The sequence below is a fragment of the Nannospalax galili genome, unplaced genomic scaffold (assembly GCF_000622305.1).
Source record: "Nannospalax galili isolate Female #2095 unplaced genomic scaffold, S.galili_v1.0 scaffold412, whole genome shotgun sequence".
NCBI lineage: Eukaryota > Metazoa > Chordata > Mammalia > Rodentia > Spalacidae > Nannospalax > Nannospalax galili.
Genome location: NW_008331547.1, coordinates 1,462,527 through 1,474,876, shown reverse-complemented (window position 1 = coordinate 1,474,876; position 12,350 = coordinate 1,462,527).

Here is a 12,350-nt window from a genome sequence, read left to right as displayed (position 1 = left end):
TGTGGTGGTTTGAATGAAAATGTCCCCCATAGGCTCCAAGTATTTGGACATTTTGTCCCCAGATGATGGCGCTGTTTTGGGAGGTTTTAGAAGGTGTGGCTATCCTGGAGGAAGCACATCACTGGGGGTGGGCTTACAGAGTTCTTAAGCTTTGCTGGATCTCCAGTTGCTCTCTTGCTTCTTGTGCCTGTGATGATGTGGGAGCTTAGCTTTTGCTGCTCCTGCTCCATCTGAAAGATGCAAGAGTGTAGGGATCATCAGTTCTTCCAAGATTTCAGAGAGCTGCAGAGGCAGGCAGTGTGCAGCAGGGATTCCCTGCATAAACAAGGCCCTGATAGGCCATTTCGTGAAGCTTTGAAGATGACGCCTGCTTGGTAATGGAGACTCCAAGAAGGCGTTCATGGTGCCAGAGCTGTGAGGCATCTTCCAAGAAGACCTGCATACAGGTAGTGGTAGCAGCCCAAGAGAAAGATGTATATTTCATGTAACAAAGCTGGAGAGGCTGAGCCACCTAAGCCTTTTGGAAGTAAAGTCCCAGAAGTCAGACATGGAGCTACCAGCTTTGGTGTTTGGCCTGCTGGGTTTTGGTCTTGTTTTGGTCCAGTATTTCTTCACTATGCCCCTGTTCCTCCCTTTTGAAATGGGAATGTGTATTCAGTTCCACTGTATGTTGGGAGTATATAATTTGTCTTTTGATTTTATAGAGGCTTACAGTTAAGATATTTACCTGAGTCTCAGAAGAGACTTTAGACTGTGGACTTTTGAATAGTAGTGAGATTGATAATGACTACGGGGACTTTAAAGTTGGACTAAATGCATTTTGCATTTTATATGGTCATGAGCCTATGGGGGCCAGAGGGTGGAATGTGGTGGTTTGAATGAAAATGTCCCCCATAGGCTCCAAGTATTTGGATGTTTTGTGCCCAGATGATGGTGCTGTAATTCCCCTGGAACCATAAGCTCAAATAAACTCTCCCTTCTATAAATTGCATGGGTCAGTGTTTCTATCACAGCAACAGAAAAGTGACTAATAGAGGCCCACTCTTAAAAACTAGAGTCAGCTTGTTTTATTCAGGCATTAACTATAATGTGGCATGGTAACACCTCAGCCTAATTGTTCAGGCTAAGAATTCTAGTTTTGAGGTTTGTTGTTGTTGTTTGTTTGTTTTTGAGACAGGGTCTCATGTAGCCCTTAGTCTGGCCACAAATTTGCTATGTAGCTGAGGATGACCCTGAACTTCTGATCCAGAGCTTTGTGCATGCTACATGAGGACTGTACTGCCATCTGTGCTCCATGCCTAGTCCCAAATGGCATAAAAACCAGAAACCAATCCACATCACAGAGGCAACTTATTTTTAACAACAGTGACAGGAGCACAGAGCACAGAATGGATAAACTCGTCACTAATGGTAGTGGCAGAGCTGTATGCAAATATCCAGTGGTAGATACAAAAGTGTAAAATTAGATCCCTATCTGTCCCCATGCATAAGAATAAAATTAGATCAAAGATCTAAAATGTAGCCAGACCACTTTTATTCCTAGAACTTGGGAGGCAGAGGCAGGCAGATCTCTGTGAGATCAAGGCCAACTTTGTCTACATAGCGAGTTCCAGGCCAGCTGGGACTACAGAGAGACCCTGTCTCAAAAAAAGACCCGTAATGTAAAATCTGAAGCTATGAAATGTCTATAGGAAATCACAGGGGACACCGGTGTAGTCAATGATTTTTTTATAGGACCCCAATGACAAACAACATGGTAGAAATCACCAAGTAGAACTGTCTCAAACTTAGAAGACTTTGCAGAGCAAAGGAAATAATGATCAGAGTTAAGAGACAGCCTAAGAATGGGAAGAATACTTACAAATGATTGATCTAAAGCAACGTATTTATATCCAGAATATATAAGAACTACAAAAGCTGAACACACACAAGCAAACCAAACCAACTCCCGCACTGATACACACACACAGGCAAACCAAAACAACCCCCACACCCACCCACACACACACACACACACACACACACACACACACAGGCAAACCAAAACAACCCCCACACCTATACGCACACAAGCAAACCAGAGACAACCCCCACACCTGCACACACACTCTCTCTCAAAAATACTCTGGTTAAAACTGCCTAAACATCTGATAAATAAGCATTTTTCAAATGTATGCACACAAATGACCAAAAAGTATAAGATAATGGAAATCAAGACCACAATGAGACATCATCTCACCCTAGTTAGACCCTATATGCCTACTGAATACTCTACCACTGAACTCATCCTTAGACCCACACAATCCCTCAATCATCCTAGTTAGAATAGATGTCATCAACAAGACAGAAAATAAGAATAATAACCAGTGCTGGTAAGGGTACGGACACTAGAGAACTCTTGGACATGTTGATGGTGGTGTTAATACATGTAAAACTAAAAATAGAACCACCATATGATCCAACAACCCCACTACTGAGTATATTTTCAAAGGGTTTAAAGTCATTACATACAAGAAAGAGATACATGCATGCCCACATTTGTCACTGTGCTATTCATAACTGGTAAGACGTGAAGCCAACCTAGAGGATCAGTGGATGAAAGGATGAGGAAAATCATATACATAAAATCATATATATGATCTCAGTGGAAAATTCATGTATGTGTATGTATATATAGTGAAATTTTATTCCACTATTTAAAGAATGAACTTTCTTCATTCACAGTCACGCAGATGGTCATTATGTTAAATAAAATAAGCCAGATACAGAAAGACAAATTCTGTACAAGCTCAGTCCTTTGTGGAAACTAAATGAATGACCTTGTAGAATGGACCAGTCACTAGAGATGAGGGAGAGTGGAGGGGGGGAGGGGAAGGAGAGAGGCCTAATAAGGGGCTCTGAGACACGGAGCAGTAAGCTTGGGGTTTCTGTAGCACACACAGTAAGATGCCAAAACAAAAATGCATCTTTTATATTTCCTGGTTTTCTGGAGTCAGGGTTTGATTATGTAACCTGGCTGGTCTCCAACTTAGCCTCTTAAGTGCCGGGATTACAGACATGCACTGATACCTCTGGCTTGTATACTTGTATCGAATTACCATAGTGTATCCCTAAAGATGTACAAATATGTCTCAACAAAAAATGAGTCAGTCCACTAGCACCCAGCAGTGGTACCGGAAGGCAGTGTGCAAAAGAGCCACAGCAGGCCTTCTGCTGCCCTTCACTACAAAAGCAGAGGGCGGGCCGTCACATCTTTGAACTGCCATGTCCTTTTATGGGTAAGCTGAATTCTGATACATGAAGTTCACTCTAAACTTCATCAGATGTAAAGCCTACATCTGAATATTAGGTAATTTCTTTTTCTGTGCTGAGACTCAAACCCAGGGCCTAGAGCATGCTAGCTAACTACTCTAACCACTGAGCAACATCCCTAAACTGTCTTAGTTTGCCTTCAATTGCTGTGACAAAATAGTCTGACCACTACCAGCTTGGGGAGGAAAGGGTTTATTCAGCTTACATCTCCCAGGTTCATCAGGGAGCCCAAGGAACTCAGGACAGGAACCTGGAGGCAGGAGCTGCAGCACAAACTACAGAGGAACACTGCTTATTGACATGCTCCCCTGGCCTGTCTTCAGCCTGCTTTCTTATACAACACAGAACAACCTGCCCAGGGGTGGCGCCACCCACAGTGGGCAAGCCCTCGCACATCACTCAACAATCAAGAAGATGCCTCACAGACATGGCCACAGCCTAGTCCACGTGAGGAAATTTCCCAGCTGAGGCCCCTCAACCTGGGTGTGTCAAGTTGACAACTAAAGCCATTCAGCACACTAACCCTGGTTACTTAAAAAAATATTATATTTTTATTATTTTTTATTTTATGTGTATGAGTGTATTGCCTGCATGTGTGTGAGTGCACCCGTGTCATGCAGTGCCACAGAGATCAGAAGAGGGTGTCAGATTCCCCTGGGACTGGAGTTAAGGACAGTTCGAAGCTGCCATGTGGGTGCTGGGAATCGAACCCGGGTCCTCCGCAAGAGCCGTCAGTGTTCTTAACCACTGAGCCATCTCTCCAGCCCCCATCCTTGGTTTTTAAGTCAGTCTCACTATATAGTTCAGGCTGGCCTAAAACTCTCATTGTAGCCTAGGCTGGCCTTGGACTCTTGGTCCTCCTGCCTCTACCTCCTGGGTAGTGGAGTACAGGCATGCAGCACCACACCATGCTGAATTTTCTATAATTCTAAACCAAAAAGGTAATGCCAGAGCCTGAATATTTTTCTAATTATTTATTTTTAAGGGACTGGAAGATGGCTCAGTGGCTAAAAATACTTGCTCTCCAAGCATGAAGGCCCAAGTTTGAATCCCCAGCACCCATGTAAAATGCTGGGCATGGCTCTGCAAACCTGTAACCCTAGCACTGGGGAACAGACTCAGGTGGACCCTAGAGTTCTGGCCAGCCAGCCTTGTGGAAAAGGTGAGTTCCAGTTCAGTGAGACACCCTGTTTCAGGTCAGTCAAGTGAAGATCCATAGAGGAAAATGCCACTCACACACATGAGTGGAAGGGGGGGGGAAGAAAGAAGGAATGAAAGAAGGAAGGAAGGAGGGAAAGAAGGAGGGAAGGAGGGAAGGAAGGAGGGAGGGAGGGAAGGAAGGAAGGAGGGAGGGAGGGAAGGAAGGAAGGAGGGAGGGAGGGAAGGAAGGAAGGAGGGAGGGAGGGAAGGAAGGAAGGAGGGAGGGAGGGAAGGAAGGAAGGAGGGAGGGAGGGAAGGAAGGAAGGAGGGAGGGAGGGAAGGAAGGAAGGAGGGAGGGAGGGAAGGAAGGAAGGAGGGAGGGAGGGAAGGAAGGAAGGAGGGAGGGAGGGAAGGAAGGAAGGAGGGAGGGAGGGAAGGAAGGAAGGAGGGAGGGAGGGAAGGAAGGAAGGAGGGAGGGAGGGAAGGAAGGAAGGAGGGAGGGAGGGAGGGAGGGAGGGAAGGAGGGAAGGAAGGAAGGAAGGAAGGAGAGAAGGAAAGGGGAAAGAAATTATATTTGGCCCCTTCTCTTTTTCTCTCTGACCTTTAGGAGAGAAAAAAAAATGACCCTGAGAATCCCTTGTCTGGTCAGCACTTACCTTGTCTCTGGGTGACAATGCACCGCCCGCAGTGCATTGTCCCTGTCTGTGTGTAAGTGTTCTGGGATCAGCTGTGGTCACTCTAGATAATTCTCCTTGCCTCAACACTAGCTAGGAAGTAATTTCTCAGCTTAACTTTGATAGTAGTAATTTTAACCCATTGCAAGCATCAGTCTGACGTGGACATGTTCTCTTCATTATTTCAATTACTCTTTGTAACCACTTTTTTTTGTTCATCTCTTTCTAAGAATCATTGACCATAAATTGTCAGCTTTTATCTGATTAAGCCATGGTGTGTGTGTGTGTTTGTGTGTATGTGTGCGTGTGTGTGTGTATTTGACTTCATAGTGACATCATTTAGCCGCACACCTTAAATCATGAATTTGTTTGTAGAGCTCTTTATCTTAAATCAGTGCGAGGGGAAAAGTTGCCTTTTTTGGTGGGAAGTCACCCACCTCTGTCACACTGCTGTCTGAGCTCTTCTGAACAGCTGACAGTTTCTGTTAATTTACTTTCATTCCCCAGTTCAGCTTCCCGTATGGAAAGCTGGAGTGATTGTTGAATAACAGCAAGTCATATCTGATGTGGCAGCAACTGGCAGCTCTGACACTGAGCTTGGCTGTGGCCATCACCCAAGATCCCTCACTTCTCCTTGAGAAGCAATTCCAATTTCACAGGCTGGAATTAAATCTCCCTGTGGTATGCAACGGAGTAACCTGCACTGTCAAAGTGATTTCGAGCTGCTAATCTCTTGCTGGAGTGTGAGTGAAAATAGTTCTTCCTCACAGCAATGGAGGCTGACAACTTTAAAACTCAGAATCTTTGATATGTTTTAATTCGCACCGAGGTCAGCCGGCGCTGCCTCCTCCTGAGAAAACTTGTGATACCACTAGTTGGTAGAAGATGAGGGTGTTTTGGTAATGACGGGAGTGAAGGAAGGTTAGGGAGAGGGAAGGTGTGTTCAGACCAGGAATAGAAATGAACATGGGCTGCGGATGGCTTGATCCGGGAATGGCCTGCTGCTCCATCAGGAGGACTGGAATTTGATCCTCAGCTCCCATGTAAAAAGCTAGGCAAGGGGGCTGGAGACATGCTCAGCAGTTAAGAGCACTGACTGCCCTTGCAGAGGACCCGGGTTCAATTCCCAGCCCCCAAGTGGTGGCTACGAACTGTCCTTAACTCCAGCTCCAGGGGAATCCAAAGCCCTCTTCTGACATCCGTGGCATTACACAACACTGGTGCACTCGCATACATGCAGGCAATACACTCATACGCGTAAAATAAAATATTTTTTTTTAAAAAAGAAAGCTAGGTATGATGGCAGGTGCCTGAGATCCCAGTCCCAGACCTCACTGGCCATCCAGACTAGCCAAATTGGGCGAGTCCCAGGTTCAGTGAGAGACACTACCTCACTCTCCTGAGGAACAACACCAGAGCTTGGCCTCTGCTCCCACACCCGTGTGCACACATGTACATGCTCACCTGTGCATGTATGTGCACCACACACGTACACAAACACAAATTAATGAACTTTTAAAAAGAGGGCTGGCAGCTGGGCATGGTGGTACACATCTTTAATCCCAGCACTCCAGAGGCAGAGGCAGACAGACAAATCTCTGTGAGATGGAGGCTAGCCTGATCTACTTCTAGGTCAACTGGGGCTATAGGTTTTTTGAGAGAGAGAGAGAGAGAGAGAGAGAGAGAGAGAGAGAGAGAGAGAAGACGGCAAGATGGCTGACCAGGTATAAACACTTGCTACACAAGCCTTGATAGCCTGAGTTCCATCCTTGGAAACCGTGGTCAAAAGAAAGAATCAACTCTTGAGAATTGTCCTTTGACTTCTACATGCATCGTGCACACATATGCCTGGATACATACACACACAAATAAATAAAATTAAATAAATAAATAAATAAATAAATGAAAGTTTAGAGACAGGGTTTCATGTAGGCCAGCCTGGTCTCAAACCCACTATACAGCTAAGGCTGTCCTTGAATTCCCTATCCTTTTCTGTCCACCTCCCACATGCTGGGATTACAGGTGCATGCCACCAGGCCTAGCCTTGGAGTCTACTTGGAGTCACCTTTTACACATACATCATTTAACACATGGGTAGTGTCATAGGCCACTGATTCTTTTGGGTTCAAGTAGAGGTTACCGTCTATGTTTCCATTCTGGTTTGCCTTTTTGGCTGATTTATGTCAAGACTCTCTATATACACTGGAGTTAAGGAGAGCGTTGGATGGCATTTGTGCTGACAGGGTTTGCCACCCTTCCCTTTATCTGACAGGTATAATTGCCAAGTGAAATAATGGTATCAGTGGCAATCTATAATGTATTACAGTCCAGCCTGGTTCTGTGGGTTTCTTTTAATTAGACATCAGCAAGATCAATGAGTTTTTCCTGAGTAAGGACTCCAGACCTGACAATATAATCACATAAACAAATTTCTTCCACCAAGTCCAAGAAGCTAATATAGACAGAACATCATGTGCACTTATTAAAGGGAGCTTGTATGAACGCCCAGTCTCTTAGTACAGTCCCTTTGCTCACGCACCGTTTGTCAGAGATGAAAAGGATGTATGGACATCCAGCTCACCAAGGAGTGCAAGGTGAAGAACCCCAACATCACCCCTATCCTAGTCCTGAATCCCAATGGATAAAATTCCAACTTTTGCTTTTAAATACGGTGCGATTCATACAGCATAACTGCAACCACTTCGATGTCATTCAGTGTGTCCAGAATGCTGCACGGTCACCACTTATATCTAACTCCAGATGTTTGAACCCCAGGACACAGTGTTGCACCTCCTCAGCACTCCCTCATTGGTCCCTCACCTCTAGCCTAACTTCGGATAACCTCTGAATTTTTTCTTCATGAAATTGTTCACTCTAAGGGTCTCAGACAACTGTAATAATGCAATGCATTTCTTTGTTGTGTTTGACTTATTCCACATAGCCTACTGTTCTCAAGGTTCATCCATAGTGGAACGTCTGTCAGAGCTGCATAATTTTATGGCTGAATAGTTCTTCTGTTGCGTGATAAATCATATTATTCTGTTTATAGTCTGTGTTTCGCTTATCCATTCATCTGTTAGATACTTCAGCTGTCCCCATCATTTGGCTATCATGAATAGTGTATTGTGGATATCCATGTGCATATATTTGGAGCACCTGTGTCTTACCTAGCTGGGGATGGAATTTCAGGGTCACATGGTGAGACTGTGTTTAATGTTTTAAATACCCTTCAAGGCGTTTCCCTAGAACTCACCTGTGGCACTGCAATCTATTGAGTTGTATGTTCTCTTTTCCTTAGACATTCTTAACAATTTGCACTGAAAAAATTTCAAGCACGCCGAGCATGGTGGGCTGTGCTGGATAGCTTTAGCGTCAGCTTGACACAGCTGGGTTGAGGGAGCCTCAGTTGGGGAATTGCCTCCATTGGACTGGCCTGTGGCCATGTCTGTGGGGCATCTTCTTGATTACTGAGTGATGTGGAGGGCCCAACCCACTGTGGGTGGTGCCACCCTGGGCAGGTGGGCCTGTGTTGCATAAGAAAGCAGGCTGAGCAGGGGCCAGGGGAGCAAGCAAGTAAGCAGCGTTCCTCCATGGTCTGTGCTCCAGCTCCTGCTTCCAGGTTCCTGCCCTGAGTTCCTACCTTGGGCTCCCAGATAAACTGTGACCTGGGAGATGGAAGCTGAATAAACCCTTTCCTCCCCAAGTTGGTAGTGGTCAGAGTGTTTGTCACAGCAATAAAGAAACAAACCAGGACAGTGGCACATACCTCTAATCCTAGCACTCAGAAGGCAGGGGTAAGTAGATGTCTGTAAGTTCAAGACCAGCCTGGTCTACATAGCAAGTTCCAGCTCAACCAGAGCTATATAGTGAGACCTTGTCTCAAAAAAAGAAAACAAAAACCAAAACCATCAAAGCTACTCAAGAGTCTAACAAACCTTATGTGTCCATCACTGATCTTCCAGGACTATTTCCATTTCTCCCACATGTGCACCGTCTCATTCCCTACCCCACCCACCACTCCACTTTTAGTTCTTGATATAGAATATTTTTTAAATGTTCACATTTATTTATTATTTGGGAGGGGTAGGGGCATGGCCACAGCAGGCATGTGGAGGTCAGAAGACAACCGGAGGGAGTCTGCCAAAGTGATATAGTCTTTTCTATAGCTGTCACTCAAGCTTTAACATCAACCATAGAATCACCTGAGATATTTTTAGATAAAAAAAATACAGATTCCAATCCTTGTGCTTCTCACTACATACTGATCCCTCAACCCCAGAAGGTCTCATGAAGAGATCTAGATGACAGTCCTGACATCTGCACCTTTACTGAGGAGTTTAAGCAGTTTGGACACAGGCAGTCCCTATGGAAGGAACATCACCCTTATGTTGATGGGGTTTATTAGATTATCTTATTCTCTGACCAGAGAAACAGCCCTTTCCTGCTGAAAGGATTTCAACCGTGTCAGAATGATCCAGGAGAGAAGAACAATGCCAACTTCTTCCTAATTTGGCCAACTTTGGAAGATGCATTAAGGCCATCAGGAGCATATGTGTTTTGGGATGAAGATGCTCTTTGGAAGGAGATCATTATGCACTGGCCACACTTAAGGGTAGCAGTCACAGGATGTAGACACCAGCTGTGTGAGATTCTTCTGTGTAGGATATTGGCCTCTTCTCCCTCACTTTCCTGTTTACTCACACAGTCATTTATTTGTGTCAGTACAGACTTGTGGGTATTTATTTTATACTTTGGGCTATGCTCCAATACTGCTTTTTTCCCTCTGCTCAAATTGTTCCACCTTTGGCCACCGGGAGATTGCTTAGTTGGATGCGGTGTGTGTCCTTGAGATACAGGCCCATCAGTTGGTAACCTATTTTGAGTTTTTGCTTCTTTACTTTCTGGCACTGCAGGACGTCCCAACTCATGTATTTCCTGTTACAGATTTAGAATGAGCCACTTCTCCATGGACACCTTGCTCTTTTATTACATAATGACTTTAGAAACCCGAACCTAGGTGCTGGCTATGCTTGTTGTCTTGGGGATGGCATTGCTTTTAGTCCCTTTCAGCTAACTGTACAAGGAAATGCAAGTATATTGTGACACTTAATTGTCAATTTGACAGAATTTAGAATCGCCATGGAAAACGTCCTCTGAGTATATTGATGGTGCTTTCAGAGAAAGTTAACTGAAGAGAGAAGACCCTCCCTGAATGGAGGTGGCTTAGGTCCAAGACAAATAAAAAAAGAGAAACTGAGCAGAGCCTCAGCCCTTCTTGTTGCTGTGATAAAACACTTGATAAAAGCAACTTGAGGAAGGAAGGGTTGGTTTAGGCTCAGTTTGAGGTGTAGTCCGTTCATGGGGGGCAAGGTGAATTAGTTACTTTTCTGTTATTGTGATAAAACACCATGTCCAAGGCAACTTATAAAAGGAAGAGTTTATTTGAGCTCAGGTTCCAAAAGGTTATAGTCCATAATGGCAAGGAAGGCGTGGTGGTAGAGGTAACCAGAGCAGAAAGCTAAGCCATCACATCTTCAAGCAGACACAGGAAGTAGAGAGCTTCTGGAAATCTCCAAATACATGGAGTCTATGGAGGACATTCTCATTCAAACCACCACATCCTACTCCCTGGTTCTCATAAGCTCATGACCATATAAAATGCAAAATTAATTTAGTCCACCTTAAAAAGTCCCCATAGTTGCCGGGTGTGGTGGCGCATGCCTTCAGTCCTAGCACTTGGGAGGCAGGCAGATCTCTGTGAGTTTGAGGCCAGCCTGGTCTACATAGTGAATTCCAGACCAGCTGGAATTGGGGACTGGCAGGAGGGCTCGGTGGGTAAAGGTGCCTGCTGTCAACCCTGATGACCTGAATTTGATTCTTAGGACCCATATAATGGAAGGAGAGAATTGACTTTCAAAAGTTGTGCTCTGACCTCCACATGCATGTATACATGCACACACACACACATACACACACACACACACACACACACACACACACACACACACACCCCACACTGTTAAAAACCAAATTAAACATAAGAAAGACTGAACTGAGAATCTTGTCTGAGATTTTCAAAATATTGATATCATCAGCCTTGGGGAAGGCCAGGGTGGCCTGGGACAGGCAATTCAGCTTCTCAGCACAATAACCCTCTATCATCTCTTATATGGATATGTTGCAAGATACTCCCGCCCCCAGTGGACATCTGAAACTAGAATACCTCCAAAGCCTATAGTACTGTTTTTCTTGGATGGCCTGCCTACATTGCCACACAGCACCAGAGTTCACCTGGCCCTCCCAGTTTTCTGCCTGGGTGACTCTTTTGCCTTTCACCGGCACTATGGGCCGTTATTAAGTAAAATTAGTGTTAACTGATGCAAGCTCTGTAATGCTGTTCTGATCATTGGCCTCATAACCATGGGGGTAACTTAGTGACTGTGGGTGGGTAGTATACACATTGTAATTATGCCAGACAAAGGGGAGATTCATGTCGAGGGCAGGAAGGAGTGGATGGTAGAAAATTTTGTCACATTATTTGGAGCAGAATGCAATTTTAAATTTAATAATGATTTATTTGCTAGAATTTTCCATTTAATAGTTTTGGACAATGGTTGACTGTGGGTAACTGAAACTATAGGTAAGAAAGGACTTCTGTTCATCCTGTATGTTGTACCAATATTGCCATTTTCACACATGTTGATGTGAAACAGGTCAGAAAACACTGGAGAGGGTGCTCAGTCAACATCTGACGTGTGGAGCTAGCTCATTCCCACTCCCATCCCATATTTAAATGAATACTAGGCTGCAGCTGGGTATGGTGGCTCATGCCTGTCATCCAGGCACTTGGGAGGCAGAGGCTAGCCTGGTCTACATAGTGCATTCCAGGCCAGCTGGGGCTACAGGGAGATCATCTCAAAAAACCAAAATAAACAAACACTAGACAACATATAGGTTGTAGCAGTCAATGTGCATATCAAATGCCTTATTTTGGATGGTGTGTGTGTGTGTGTGTGTATGTGTGTGTGTGTGTGTGTGTGTGTGTGTGTGTGTGTTCTCTTCATGTGCTTGTAACCAGCAATTAGAGGTATTCAATGAATGGTTTGGGGAAACTTTATATTTTTGTCTGTATTTCTTAATGATAGAAATGTTGGCATTGTGATAAACCATGTGACAGATTATTCTGAGCATCAAAACAAAACCATATTTATTATGAAACTGTAG